This window comes from Culex pipiens, chromosome 1, assembly GCF_016801865.2.
Source record: "Culex pipiens pallens isolate TS chromosome 1, TS_CPP_V2, whole genome shotgun sequence".
Taxonomy (NCBI): Eukaryota; Metazoa; Arthropoda; class Insecta; order Diptera; family Culicidae; genus Culex; species Culex pipiens.
Genome location: NC_068937.1, coordinates 107,634,644 through 107,651,019, shown reverse-complemented (window position 1 = coordinate 107,651,019; position 16,376 = coordinate 107,634,644). Strand labels below are relative to the sequence as shown.

The following is a 16,376-nucleotide window of genomic DNA, read 5'->3' as shown; positions in this document are numbered from 1 at the left end:
GATCTGCACTCATGGGTGCCATGGCACCCTTTTCAGTGTGTGAAAACTGTTAATCTCACCCTTTTCGATACGACCCTGTGGCTTGCACAATGAAATCAGCATAAAACTTCAAATTGGTAATGTCATTCTAAATTCTATTATACATCCAAGCCGGCAAACTTCCAACCGCAAAGCAAATAATGTTTAATTTTAAAGTCCGCCGATTCCTCGGATGCGGTTGCGGTGCTTTGCAACTTTCAGCCGAGCTGTCGAGTCAGCGCTGCGGATGGGCTATCCAATGAATCTCTAAGTTCAATGAGATGTGTAACAATTCACGACATGTAGTCAGCGTGCACGCTATTCCCGCGCCAACCCCCTTCCGCCTCTCGGGATTATACCGCACACACCCGGATTATTCCATTGAGTTATCTCTCCGCAATGAATTCTGGCATTCAATCTCGCTGGCTGGCTTGTCCTGCTCCGATGTGGGATGGCACTGGGCAACTGGGTCACCAATATGACGTGGACAATGGCCTAGAATGCACTGAAAGAATGTTAAGTTTAGTTTGCACAATGGCAAACAGTTTCCTGATAATTTAAAAAGCAAAATAATGGTTATTTTTTCAGAGATAATTAAAAGCTTGACACAATACACATATTATGACTGAAGGTAACACAGTAGGCCTGGCCACTTCTTTGAGGGTAACACATCTCAGGGATAACTACTCGAATGTGGCTAAAACATTCATCAATATTGACAAGAAAGAGCTTGGGCAGGATGCTTTCTCCGGACTGGCTGCGCTTGTGTTAGATAAGATTAGGTAAGATAAGAATTACAAATAATTAAAAGCTTGAAGTTTCAAACATTCCGTGCAACAAGGAAAACAATAGATCCTGCAGAAATTTTAGCTTGCAACAGAAATTCCAAAATGTCTGGTATCCTTACAAGGGTGACCATTATAATAATGTTTTTTTTAAGATTGAAAAAAATGTTCTGATTTTGATATTTTGATATTTGAATATTATTCACGTGAACAATATTTTTAACTGTTTCTTTTAAAAATGTCATTGAAGATAGCCACCCTTTAACAGCACGCATCCCCACCTACGCACACACCCTCTATCAACGGTGGTGGCGATGGATGGTTCGAACGTTGGCTGACGTCCCGCGTGTGCCATGTGACAGGCGATGCATCATGATTCTTATCGGCCGGTATGGCGGGTGCATTTCTATTTTCCGCAAAACGATTTTGTGGTTTTTCCTACCATCACTTGCGTATTTCTTCCGCTACCAGCCCCACCACACCATATCGACAGATGTCAATCACACGTGGGGTGGCTTTGCGGGGCTGGTCAAATTGAAATGTTGCGTCCCGTTTGCGATTGTTTTGGTGGGGGAAAGGACTGCTAGTTCTCGGTTGGGAGGGAATGTTCGGGAACTTTAAATGGTGTTACTATGTGCTTTTAAAGGAATTTTTGGTTTTATACCGTGATTTTTGAAAATATATTTTCAAAAATAAGGAGAGCACCCAAACCTCTGTCTACTCCAAGAAACCCTCCACCCCAGGGTTCAAACTGACGACCTTTGGATTGCGAGTCCAACCGCCGCCAGCGATGCCACCGGAGCAGGCTTGGAATGCTAGGCAATGAATGGCCAAAATCCGAGTATCCTTTAATGCTACCCCTTGGCATCCAAATTTTACTCATCAATAGGCTAAATTTTTCGATCTGTTAAAAAAAATATTTTCATTTTTTAAATCAAGACTAACATTTTAAAAGGGTCAAACATTGAATAATACGTCCTTTTAAATGTTAGTTCGAAAAATTTCACGAATATTTCATTTTTTAACATAGAAAATCAGACCATTAGTTGCTGAGATATCGACTTAGAGACTTAGAAGACTTAGAAAAGTTCAATTTTCCTGTTTCTTTTTCTTTATGCCGCTGTAACTTAGCAACCAGAGGTCGTTTCTTCAATGTTTCGACGAAATTGTATGGAATTTTCTGAACTTTTCGAAAAATATATTTTCAGGAATGGACAATCATGGAATTTTTTTTTAGGTAAAAACTGGCGCACTTTCTTATATATGTTTTCGGCCCGCTACTTCCCCTCCTTTTTCGCGACCGACACTCGGTCGCGTTGCTCGGGTGATTTACCCCTCAAAATAGGTACTTGACATTCCCGTCCGTGAGTGGGAAGCGCTCATTTTGCTTGCAAAATCTCTTCATTTTGAAAACATTTTAAAACATTGAATTGTTTCAATAGTGAAACTATTTTGCCTACAATGAAAATTTGATAGCAAATTGCTGAATAATTTTCGAATCGAATGGAACATAAATCGTGTCGTTTCGATTAGAGGGAAGAAAGATATAAGCGTTTGCCGGATGACGCAGTATTCCAGGGCCTTCGTCCCGGGTTTTTTGGAATGGCACCCCAGTACCTTCGAGTAAGACGTAGTCTACGTCAAAATAAGGTCAAAAAATTTTAAGTTTGAGTTTTAATTTTGTTTACAAAAATCACTATTTAAAAAAAATCACAACCCGTCGGCAAAATTTTGGTCAATACTTCTAAATGGCTGAAAAGTTACGAGTTTTTGTCCCCTAAAAAATAAAAAATATATAAAAAATTAAAAAAATGCGGATTTTGGGAAATAGATTTTTTGTGAAAAAAGTTAATTAAAAAATCACAATTTTTTTTCCGTTTACCTATTTTTTTCTGAATAGTCCTCATCAATACCTACAACTTTGGCCAAGACGACAAATCAATCAAAAAATGTCTTGAAAAGTCAAAATTGTATGGAGACTTTATGGGTGAAACAATGACACAAAATTACTTCTATGGTCATAGGGAAGGTCTCCACCATATTGAGCTAAATCAAAAAAACATAAGTTAATTCCATTTCCGGGTTTGTTGGCGAATTGCTCCAAAGTGTATTAGGATTTGGACCATCTAATTGTGCAAGTATGTGCTTCATGAATAATCGCTTTTCTGGAATTATATTTAGGATCGAGTCTAACCTGATACATAAGGGCAGGCCTGCCCAACGTCCGGCCCGCGGGCCAGATCCGGCCCGTGAAGCCATTTTATCTGGCCCGCAACGTCCTTTCCAACATAATTCTATGACTGGCCCTTAAGGAATAAATAAGTTGAGTTGCTTAATTCAAAAAATAAGCTTGAGATCAAACTTTCACATATAAATAACAAATATTTAGTTAAGAACATTTAGTTTTTTTTGCTTTTTGGCAAAACAAATGTTTCTTGTTCAATTTTAATTTTAATTTAAGTTTCTTTTTTTAATGTTTCTGTTTCAAATTTAAACATTATTTCTGTATGAATTTAATTCTTTTCATTTCTGTATTGAAATTTTCAGAATCATTTTTTTCTGAAAAATAGCACAAGATAACAATATTATCTATTTCGTAAAAAATATAATACATCAAAAAACATCGTTTGTTGTTTTAAAAATGTACAGAGAGACACTTAATTAAAATTTTAAGCTGTTTATACCTTCAAATTGGATAATTTTTTGAAAAAAATTAAATAAAATTGTTTTTTTTTAATGAATGAGTAATCAAAAAATGATGTATTTTTCAGAGAAACTTTTCGGTGATAATGATTTGTCTGAAAAACAGCTTTGAAAAGCATATTAATCATACTTAGAATAAAGATTGCTGCGAATATTTTAAAAAATATCAAAAAACAAAGTCACAAAATAGTCAAGAAATTACAATACAAAAAATATTTTTTTATCATACACTTCAAAAGTTCATAGAAATTCGAAGAATAATTAATTGAAAGCTATTTAATACACTGTTTAAATTTTGTGTGTAGTTCGAATCATTTTAAAATATTTTGTAAAATATGTGAATAACATATGTGAATCCAAATTTTGTTACAATGAATTTGATGATGCCTCATTGATTTTTTTATATTGTGTTAAGGAAATAAAACTTTAAGAAACTTGCAACGACCAATGGAAATTGAATGTTATTTAAAAGTTAATGATATCAGGGTTTTTAACCGCAATTGACAAAAACAATTACAAAATAATTTTAAAGAATTCAAAATAAAAAATAACAAATTAACATATTTTTGAAAGTTTTCTAAGTATTTCTTTCTAAAAATCAGAATTATTAATTTTATTCGCGCCAATAGTTTATTAATTTGTTTCCTTTAACAAGAACCAAAAATAATAATGAAAAAAGATTGTTCACTTTTTTAATTTATCAATCATTAGTTCCGGCCCGCCACTGCTTCAGAAAAATCAGACTTGGCCCGCAGGGCCAAAAGGTTGGGCACCCCTGCATTAGGGTGTAATATGATTTTATGGAAAAAAAATAAAACTGTCCAATTCTAATGTTGTTGTTTATTTTATTAACGTGACTTTAACCTAGAAAGGTCATTCGTCACTTACCAAATCTAATGAGCACAGCAACTTTAGTTCCTTTTGGGGTCCTAAACAACTCCCCAAAGTTTGGGAACGATTGGTTTAATCCTCACTTTGCGCAAAGCGATTCAATTTTCTATGGGAATTTGTATGGGGAAAACCAATTTTTTGGATTTTGATATTTATAAATTTCACGCATCACGCTGTACTTAAACCGGATTCATATTCAAACACTCTGAATTATGCTCTACAACTTTCCCGAAGAGAGTTTTGTGCTAACTTGCTTCTATAAAAAGATACAGCGTGTTCAAAACTCGTCTAAAACGTGTTTTTTGCTCGAAAATCACGTTTTAGACGAGTTTTGAGGACGCTGTATCTTCTTTCAGGGGCAAATTAGCACCATACTCTCTTGGGGAAAGTTGTAGAGCACCTTCCAGAGCATCCGAATATGAATCCGGTTTTAGTACAGCGTGAAACGTGGATTTTATAAATATCAAAATCCAAAAAAATGATTTTTCCCGTACAAATTTATATGGAAAATTGAATCGCCTTGCACAAAGTGAGGACTAAACCAATCATTCCCAAACATTGGGGAGTTGTTTAGGACCCCAAAAGGAACTGAAAAAATGCTGTGCTGGAAAATCGATTTTGATATTACACCCTACTGATACATATCAATAACGACTAGGAGAATTAGAAACTGAGTACATTTGAAAAGCTTATATCATGTCTTGATTGCACAATCTTACGGCATTTTTTAGCGATTTACGTCAGTAAGATATGCAATTTGCAATATTGTCATTGAAACTCATCAAACAGTTATGAATCAAGAGTAGTTTTGAGTTTAACAAAAAGAAATTTTATTTTCAATTTATTATTTTTTTTCAATTTACTATTTTATTTATTATTAATGAGCAATAACTACTACAAAAATGGCAAATTTCGAGGGATCTAAAACTGTTCATGCGAAGAGAAAAAATCAATTTTAAATTTTTGACGAACCCCAGCGGCAAATCCCTGTCAAGCATATGTCTCGCTATCATCGCTGTTGTCGGCCATTCCATTGACGTTTTTTAGAGAATTCAGCGAGGCTGCTGGTCTCATTTGTGAGTGCTCGCGAGGCTTCGGAAGCCCGATAGCAACCGATGGTCAGCATGTTGTGCATGATGGGTGCGTAGAAGTCCTTTTGTTGTCGCGCGTGATAGAACGTCCTGTGCCAAAGGCCCATTTGAAATTCCATTTGTGAACGCATTCATATATTGATGCCATCAGCGAATCCTATGTGGGAGGAAAGCCCACTTTGGGCGTTGTGGTGTGCCAAGGACGAACAGTTACTGGAAGCCGACGGAAGGATTTACGTGCGCTAAAAAATGTTGACGAGTAGTTTTCATTTGGCAAAAACAGAACAATACATCAATTGGTTTTTACATACACCACAATGTTTAATTTTTTGTTTGTTTTGCACGGACAAGATCATGGAACAAGTTATTTAAATCCTTTGTTAGAAATGTTCCACTACACAGCTAAAAATTAGTAATCCAGCTGGGTGTAAAACGCCTGGGTGTAAAATAAACCTACTTGACCGAAATGTCAAGCTCATATATGCGTTTATCCTTACAGCTTTTCATTGGTCTGATGGCCAAGTGGGCTAAGGTGCCAGTCCTTACTGTTGGTGCTGGGTTTGAATCCCGTCGGCTGCAGCTTTTTTTTGTGTTTCAAAAATTGTACATGCAGTCCGTAATATTAATTGTTTATTTTGACGAAGGTGATGTGCATGCTTTTGCATGCGACTTTACCATCGGATTTTTTTGCTGTGAAATTAAACACAATCTAATTATGGCTTTTCAACATAACTCAATATTCTCGTTTAAATTTTAAAATGCGCTTGATTGTTTTCAACTCTTGAAAATAATTAGTGGCTTTTTATCACCTCCATCGCAACATCTATGTGCAGCTAAACAGTGGGGGTGGTACCTAGAGGCAGTTTCTGTTTGCATTTGATGATATCAATTAAACGTGCTGTTGCGGTAAGAGTACAATTTGATTGCATCCAGTGGCGATGTGGTATGATGGTTTTGAATTCATTTAGTGGTGGGCTTTCCATTTAGTGGTGGTCGGGCCAAAGCAAACATATAATTTTCCAGCTAGTGCTTTGGAAATTGTCAATATTTTTGCAACCAATTGTATGGTTTCGATGCATTGGAAAATAAATCTATTTTCATGCTTTGTATGCACAAAGTGTGGTAGAACGTATATGGTATTGCGTAGGAGTTATTGTCCATTAGCAAAATGATTGTCGAAAAATGTTGCGCAATAAGAGAGTTGTTGTTGAAAAAGGGTGTGGTGAAATTACGATGCAACTAGATAAGATACACCCATGGGAGCCATTACTGGAAACAAAGAAAACATTTATTTTCTTACCTCTGACTTTTTCAGGACAGTAATGTGATTAGATAATATTTTGGCAAACCAATCGGCTGAATGCACTTACACAAGAAAAAATAAATGTCTTTCTAGAAATGTATTATTGCTTTGATTGCTGTAGACTGGGATGACATTGATAACTAATTTTTGCTCAATGAAAAATGCGAATGGAATACAAACGAAATGGCATGAAATCATACTGCACTTTGTAAATAGTTTTGCAACAATTGTTGTGAAGTTTTAAAAGTAAGTCCGCTATAATTGTGATATCATTGATAAATACACAATTAAGTAAATTTGAAAGGTCTAATATTAGAAGGTTTAATATTTCCTCATACATGATGTGATTTTACCAAATTTTTTTTACTGAAAAAGTGGTAATGCAACAGAATAGTGGTAAACTTACACATTTTGTAACAGTTGGCCTGTTTGGCAAAATTATTTATTCATTTGTTTCAATGTTAAATGTTATTTATTTACATTTTGCAATAAAATCCGTGTAGTCAAACTCCGCTTGCACTCTTTGGTAAACATCTCTGTAGTATTCACCACGGTAACTCAACCTGTTTTGGACCGATTGCGTTAAGACCCGGAGAGAGACTCTTGAGAGAGATGAGCCGATCTTGAACTACCTCAGTGAGAGAACACCACAGCTAGACCCGAGAACACAGTTGCTAAAAAGGGATGGGGAGTTCGCTACTTCTGTCGCACGCAGTTACCCAGAGAGCATCTCAAGGAATGACGTAATTCCGGTCAAACCGCTTGAGCGTCCGTTGCGACCTTCCCTATTCTGAGGACTCCAGGGCTCGTTCACTTTGTCCCCAGCTATCAACGAGAGTGGAAGTGCGCGTTTTGTACCGCGAGTTTTTTGGCTTTTTGTACAAAATGTAATTTAGTATAGTGACGTGTTCCTTATTTGGTCTTCTAATTAAATTTCCGTTTTTCGTTAGTTTCCCGTATAGTTATTTTGTGTGTGCGCTAGCTAAAGTAATTTGTCGTGTGCGAACAGGAGCTAGAAGGTAACTGTGCTCATTTAGAAACCGTGCATGTGCTCACAGAATTTGTTCGAACAGGAGAAAAGGAGTTCGCCCGTTAGCAACAGCGCTAACCATCCCGCAGCAGCACCAGTCCAGCAGCAGCGCGAACACACGAGCAGCAGAGCAGAGGAAAACGGAGACGAAGTTCCCCGCGCACCGCACTTCTCGTTGGCGCCGTACGTCACCAGGCGAAGCACGAGGACGAAGAGCGTGAGCGCACGCTAGGAGGCGATCCGTAACCACATCGCCCCGGTGAAGAAGGGAGGGTCCCTGAACCACCACTGAAGGACAGCGGAGAACGTTAGTCCCGGCCGGAGTCAACCCTAAGGCCGGAGCTTCCTGTCCGGTTGCGAACACCTGACAGCCGCGGAACCGGGAAAAGTCCAGAACCGGCCCGAGCCACCCCGTAAGGCCGAGTCCCGCGCATTCCGGTCAGCTGTTCACCAGCTGACGGCCACGTGTCGTCCCTGAGCTGAGCAACCAGCCCAAGTAGCAGAGAACAACAGCAGCAACAAGATCATCATTCGGTGAGTCCGTTCTATTTGCACTTGGTGGGAGAAGCACGTCCCTAGCTGACGTAGCACGTTTTTCGCCGGCCTAGTGCCGAGGCGGCAGACGCGAGTCCGCCCTTGACGAACGCGTCCAAAGTTTGAGGTTCGAACTTTAATCCCACGCGTTTGTACGTCACCCGTGGATGACCCCCAAGATCTAAACGCGCGCGCGCGCAATTTCGTAGCAGTAGCCGATTTGATCAGCTGATTGCTGGAAGATGGGAAGAGCACATGAGCACGGTTAGGGAAACAGACAGAAGTAAAGATAACACGCACACACGCAAAGTAGGTAGAAGTTAGAAAACTTGAAGATGGCCACTAACACTATTGTACAAATATAAAAGCATGCTAACCAAACGAACACACGAGAACTCGACTTTGTTTTTGGAGTTTATGAAATAAAACTACCCTAGATCTTTTCCTGATGAATAAAACGTTCGTTTAACTGTTATTTAAAACCTACTTGTGGAGTTTCTTTAGTTGATTTGATTTGGAGTTATGTCACTGTTCGTCGTCTTTTTTCGTTCTGTTTCTGAATGACAGAGCTTGGCGTCGAATGCACTGCCACGATCGAAGCGCTGCCTGGTGGCAGGTGGCGGCACTGCCGATGAGGAGCTTTTAGGCATGGGAAGCAACACACTGGAGTAAGATGTCTGGGTAACTTCTTGTGGTTGGCGTGACGGATTCTCGGTTTCGTTTAGTGGCAGTTCTCGGTGATCTAGCTGGTTCGATCCTGAATCCTCCGATGAGGATCAGTACAAAATGGGCTCGTCTTTTAAAAGAGTCTCGACCGGGCAAACTAACATGGCGTGCGATCTCCCCTTGGGAGTGGCGCATAAATCACACGCTCACCAGATCGACTAGCAACGGTTACAATTTTTAGAGGGAATATTACACATTTTTCTGACATAAAAGATGTACTCATTCCGAGATGTTATATTACCAAAACAGTTTTTACTTTGTAGGATTATTGTAATGCTCACAAAGTGTCATAACTTTCTCTAATAAAATGAGTTCAAATCGGAAATTAGACTACATTATCTGAATTTGTGGACAATTTTATTCTTAAAAGTTTATAAAATTAGGTTTTTATTTTTCATAAAACGGAATTCAAAAATATTTTTAAACTAAGGCATTTTAAGTTGTACAGTTTTCTTTGTAGATGTTTACATGTTTCTATTTACAAACCCTAACATTGATTATTATTGTATTAAAAGTCATGGTTAGTCGGACATTTCATTGTATTTTTTCATATGCACCGTGAAAGAAGAGCTCTTTCCCGACTTTTTGCGGGGTATACCGAAATATTTTTTTAGGGGGTCTAGAGCAACTTTTTTGAAGTTTTTTTTTTATTTTATGGGATATTTCGTCTGAAAAGTCGCTGAAAATCGGTGCATTCATGTTGATATCACTCGAAATTCTTTTGAATTCGCCTTGAGAGACTTTAACTAACTATATTTGACCAATATTTGATATCCAATAAAAAACTTACTTAAATCCACCTATGTGGCTGGAACCTTCCTCACTCATTATCAACAATGGGTGAAATGAGTGGTTTGGAAACATATTTCAGCTATTTTTTAGATCCGGAATAAAAATGTACATAAATATCACTTATGTGGCCATATCTCGAGACAGGGTTGCCAATGTTTTGGACTCGTTGGAAAGGTCTTTTGATAACCTAACCAACGGTGGGTTGGATGATGGATCCGGACATAGTTTTCATGCATATAAGTGAGATCCGGATTTATGGGAAAACACATTTTTATATATAACTTTTGAACCACTTATCGAAACTTCAAACAATTCAATAGCGATGTATGAGACCATAAACCAAGTCGAATGCAACCGGTTTGATCAAAATCGGACAGCCAGTGCTGAGAAAACTTGGCAAGAATTTTGGACACATACATACATACTCACACACACACATACACATTACACACACACACACATACACACACACACAGACATTTGTTCAGTTTTCGATTCTGAGTCGATAGGTATACATGAATATAGGTCTACGATATGTTTTTCAAAAGTTCATTTTTCGAGCAGGATTATAGCCTTACCTCAGTGAGGAAGGCAAAAAATTCGAACCAAATTTACCAGATTTCTAGCTTTCTTTGAAATCACCTCAAAATCAAAGTTGGAGCAAACAAACAAACCGATTATAAATCTTTTCTTTGTACAAACTGTTATGAAAATACACCAACACATTGCCCGAATACAAATTTGAGCATTTAACAATAGATTATTATATAGATTTTTTTTAATCAGCTGTTTATTACCCAATAAATTGCCATATTACATCATTACATTAAAAAACATTTTAGAATCAATTACATTGTAGGAAGCAGTTTGCTGAAAAGTTCCATGAAAAAGGCTTAGTTTTGGTTTAATGTAAGCAGAGATATGCCAAATTTCCTAAAATAAATAGTGATTTTCTTCAAAATTCTGGATATAATAACTTCTCATATGATAAACACTGCCTGCTGCATGCTGCCTGCATTTTACACCCGTACAGTTGATTAGTTAAATCATTAGTTGAAAAAGCTAGATTCGTCGAACAAAAAAATCACTAACATTCAATAGATTTTTAAATTGACCCAAATATGAAAAACATGATTCTTAGCTGACAAAAACAAAAACTTTTAAACATTTAAAACAGCTGTGTAATATTTATCAAACTTGAGCAATTCTCTACGAAATCGGTCTTTTTTTAGATTTTTTTATTTTTGTATTTTTTAATCCGACTGAAACTTTTTTGGTGCCTTCGGTATGCCCAAAGAAGCCATTTTGCATCATTAGTTTGTCAATTTTCCATACAAATTTGGCAGCTGTCCAAACAAAAATGATGTGTGAAAATTCAAAAATCTGTATCTTTTGAAGGAATTTTTTGATCGATTTGGTGTCTTCGGAAAAGTTGTAGGTATGGATATGGACTACAGTGAAAAAAAATGATACACGGTAAAACTTTTTTTGGTGATTTTTTATTTAACTTTTTGTCACTAAAACTTGATTTGCAAAAAAAAAACTATTTTTATTTTTTTTATATGTTTAAGAGGACATCAACTTTTCAGAAATTTCCAGGTTGTGCAAAAAATCTTTGACCGAGTTTTAAATTTTGTTTTCGAAAAGATCGGAAAATTTCACGAATGTTTCATATTTTAACATTGTAAATCGGACCATTAGTTGCTGAGATATCGACAATAGAAAATGGTGGGTTGTTTGGGTGAGACTTTGAAAACATCAATTTGCCTGTTTTTAAACACTTGCATTTCTTACTTTCGGTAACCCCTTAACTACAAGCAACAATTGTTCCAAAATGGATTATGATGTAACACACAGCTGAAAGGAACTCCAAAACTCTGTTATGTATTCCAAAAGAACTTATTGTATATTGATAATTCACCAATAAAACCAAATTGAAAAAAAAATTGAAACACTTGCATGGCAATATCTCAGCAACGAAGGGTCGTATCAACAAAGTTCAAAAATAAAAAATATAGAGAATTTTCTCAGCTTTTCAAAAATATTCCAAAAAAAAAATAAACCCGTTTTCATAAGCATGGCATACAATTCCGTTTTGCTTTCACTCGAACCCAAACCTCAGCTGAAATAAAATGATCTTCTTAATATCATAAAGAATGAGAAAGAATACGCTGGAAATTGGCTCATTTTTAATACCGCCAACCAGAAGGCGAACCATCCTTCCGAGCAAAACCTACCTTTTCAAAGAGATACACTTTTTTCCCATCATCGCGCGGAGGTGACATTTTCCCGGATTCCGTCGAGTGGCAGCAAGCGACCCGAGCAGAAAACGGAGATCGAATTTCATTAATCAATTTATACTGGCTGCTTGGTTTCACAATCCTTTGGAGATTTTGATTTATAGAAGTTCTTTGGCGCTCAATATTTCCCGGTTCGACGAGTGAGGATTCAACCTCGTGAAGATAATCGATTTTGACTCTTTTTTTTGTCGCTCGATCGCTGGCCATTGGCATTTCAGAGCAGATTGAAAAGAATTTTCCTGAAGGGGTGGGAGCCATTTTTTCCTTTCTTTGATAAGGGAATTCCCCTCGAGGTTCGCACAGCTGGAAAATAGTTTGAGCGAGAGTTTGAAAAGAAAAAGTGTCAAGCATTCAGTCTCGATTCGACGTCTTGAATTCAAAGTTCTTGTTACACTTCATCAGTTTTTGTCAGGTATTTGGTTTTGCTGTTTAGAGTTTTTTTTTTTTAAACTTCATCACAGTTTTTTTTGTTAATACAAAGAAAATCTAAAAATAGCTGCTGAGGTATTTGCTTGATGTTTTTATCTGTATTTGAGGCAACTCGATGAGATTTGAACCTTTTCTCCTCCCACTAAATAGGTGCAACCCACAGCCAAAAGGATTTGCTTTGAAACAGTGTATCGATTATTCGGGATTATTCAAACACTGTTGAATGTATAAATAAACTCAGCCTTCTCATCAACCCAGTAATAAGTATTCAAAAGACGTGACATCCTAATTCTGTCCCAGGACCACCGCCCGTGATGGGAAAAGGTCTGCTGAGCCACCATCAGATAAGATACGATCAGGAAGTAAACTTCTAGAAACCTGCAATTGAATATGCCTTACCATGCCATGCCGGGATTCGTAAAGCATCCAACAAAAGGACCCTACCGGAAAACGGGCCCATAAATCCACGGACGAAACAGATTTTTGACGGCGATAAGAGCGCACGCACTTTCCCCTTGGCCCTTTTGCTGCCTAGGAATGTTGTTGTTACACCGAAAGACATCGTTTAATGATGCAGTAGGGAGCAGGGATTTACTTTGCATAGAGATAGATAGTCAGCAACTTCCTGTAAGGTCATGTTAATGAAAACGCGTGGTACAAAAGATTTCATGGATATAAATTAATACCACTGTTTTAGCTACAGCTATCTCGCGCAGCAAATAGCCTATAAGCAAAAGTAATATCGCTTTCCCTTGCCGTGTTGACTTCCGGACTAGAGATAAATATATACAGTATACACTGCGTTTAATTAGTCTGGAAGAAGAAGTAGACACTGAAGTCAGACGCAAATAGATACTGTATAGACAAATTGAGTACCGTTAAAAGGATGGAAATTAAGTTTAAAGATTTACTTTTTTATTTTTTCAAAGTTACTTTCAGCTGTGTTTTACCTTTTAATCCTTTTTGATATAATTTTTGCTTGCAATTAAGGAATTTCCAAAAGTAAGAAAAATTTAGAAAAAAACTTACTGTAAATATATTTTTAGATAATCAGGAATGTCTCAAAAATCTGGAATCTGCAACCAAAGTTGGGTTCAATTAAAAAAAAACAGTTTTATAAACTGGCAAAATATAATTTAAATCGGTGCATAGTTAAATTTTAATATATTGACTATATATTTTTAGTCTATCAACAAACTTTTTGTTAGAGCTTTTATAGTAGAATCTCCATAGAAACATATAAATAATAAGCCAATTTCACAAAATTATCATAACATTGTTTTAACCTTAGTGTTTGCATCATTCATACAATTTTGGCAGCTGTCCATACAAAAATTGTATGTGATTATTATAAAATCAGAATCTCGAGGAGGGATTTTCTGATCGATTTGGTGTCTTTGACAAAGCTGTGATTTGAAAAAAAATACACTCTGAAAAAACCATATTTTAAATTATCTTTCTTAAGCATAAAATTCCCAAAAACCATAGCTTTTATTTTTGCTTTTATTAGATGATATTAGATTATAAAAGAAGTTTTAGAAACAAGTTTTTTCATAAATAATGTACAAAAAAAAACGAAAATGTATTCAAAAAATTTTGAAGAAATTTTTGTCATATTTCGACTGTTTAAAATCGATTAAAAATATTTGCTAAATTTCTTTAATAAAAAGCGTAATTCAAATGAGCATTAGACACAAATATTTGCCCTTTTGAAATAATTTGCTCGATTTTGAAATCTTCTATATATATAAAAAATTTCGACGGTTTTGTTCGAACGCGAATCAGTTCAATACGGAGCGTCGGATCGAGGTGCTCTTTGTTGCGTTGGGTTCGTGAAAGTCCAAGGAAGGTTCTTACGCCAAAAAGTGACAACTTTGGCCACTCTGGAACCGATTCTGGAAAACCTGCAGGTTGTATGGGAAAAGCTGCGTAAAATCAAATTTTGATCACAGGAGGCTGAAAAAGCAAACAAGCTAAAAACGTCAGGAAACTTAAAAAGGGCAGGACGAAGTTTGCCGGGAAAAGCTTGTTTTATTTAAATTATTACAATGTTTTATTTTTTTACCATTCATATTCGGACCAATTTTGTTGAGCGTGTAATGTAAGCTGAAAACATATTTTTCTCAAATTCTCTGAATTTTAGCAATTGGTTGTCCGATTTTCAAATTCCAAAAATTATTATTAAAAAGATTTTTTCAGCTTTTTGAAAACACTTGCACAATTTGTTAAGATAAAAACTGCCTTACTGGCTTTTACTTGAAAACGTCCAGTGTCGTTTAAAGTGTAAGATTGCAAATACCGTTATCAGGGGTGACATTGGGTTTGGGGGTCGTGATTGGGTCATACAAAAATGCTGAAATTTGTATGACCCAATGTCACTCCTTATAACGGTACTATTCAAATTGTAAATGATTATTATTTTTTTAGAAACATCAACTATGAGCTCAACCCAACAGATCTGAAAAACATGATTTTTACAGCTTTTATTATAGAATCAACACATGGGCCAATTTTTAAAACCGTGTTTTTGTAAATCATTACATAGATACAATAATTGTCTCAGTGGCAGTGCGTGGCCGAATGGTTACGCTGTTCGCTTTGTAAGCGGATGATTCTGGGTTCGATTCCCATCTGCTGCAACCTTCCATCGGATGAGGAAGTAAAATGTCGGTCCCGGCCTTGGTTGTTAGGCCGTTAAGTTGTTCCAGGTGTAGGAGTCGTCTCCAGGCCATAAGTACAAACAACACACCAAACCAAGCCTACTCCGGTGGAATCGCTGGCGGCGGTTGGACTCGCAATCCAACGGTCGTCAGTTCAAACACTGGGGTGGAAGGTTCCTTGGAGTAGAAAGAGGTTTGGGTGCTCTCCCCATTCAAGCCTTCGGACTCCTAGGTTCGAGCAGAAACTTGCAATAGAGACCACAAAAGACCCGGGGGTCGTTAATGTGGATGGTTTGATTTGAATAATGGTCTCGCTAGAAACCCGTCCTGCATCATGACGGGTTTATAAAGAAATCGAAAATCTTGGGTCATATAGACCCGAAGACCATGCCCGGGTTAAGGGTACGCAGCAACTTTGAGTTCTTGTCTTCTTATACCAAAATTGTTTATCTCAGTGACATAAACCAGAAATAATTTGATAATGCAAATTGTGTCAAATTATGTTGTAAATCATTTCGAAGAGAGTATTTTAGGGGATGAATCATGCATTATATTGACAGTTCCCGTAGTTTCAAAGATTCCAAAATGTGTGTAACAAATGTCTGAGTGCTCCTAGCTCTGGTTGAAATGCATCGGTAAAGAAAATTAAATACTTAATAAACTAGCACTATTTTTTGGTGGAAAGGAAACAATAAGGAGTTTTTTTTGAAGAATATTTAACAATCCAGAATGTTTCAAAGTGATGATTGGATTAGATGATCTTTGATTCGTTTTCAGGGGGCCAAATTTAAACTGTGTTATATCATCGAAGAGGGATCGAGACAATGTTTTCCATTCCCTGCAGTGAATGCCTAAAAATAGTTCCAAATTACCTACAAAAGCATTAGCATCGGCAACTCGTGATTACGAAGTTGACTTTATAGCTGTCGGCCACCATTGCTAGTACCAACCACTAGTGTCTTCCTTTTTATCTACAAGGACTTCGCCGCCCTGGGCTCCTAAGTGTATGAAAGTATGGCACGGAGCGACGGCGCCGAATACCCATATTTACACAAAGAATTTTAGAGCGCCCACCGCGGGATTCGAACCGGCGACCTCTGGATTGTGAGTCCAG

At 37.0% G+C, this 16,376-nt stretch overlaps 1 long non-coding RNA gene across 1 annotated transcript; it reads left to right on the top strand.

Moving 5' to 3' along the window:
• Window positions 1-7,311: 7,311 nt before the first annotated feature.
• LOC120427910 (uncharacterized) lies at window positions 7,312-9,253 on the top strand. Its single transcript, XR_005607003.2, has 3 exons — window positions 7,312-7,678; window positions 7,742-7,810; window positions 7,865-9,253. It is a non-coding gene; the product is annotated as an uncharacterized LOC120427910 (long non-coding RNA).
• The last annotated feature ends 7,123 nt before the right edge of the window (window positions 9,254-16,376 follow it).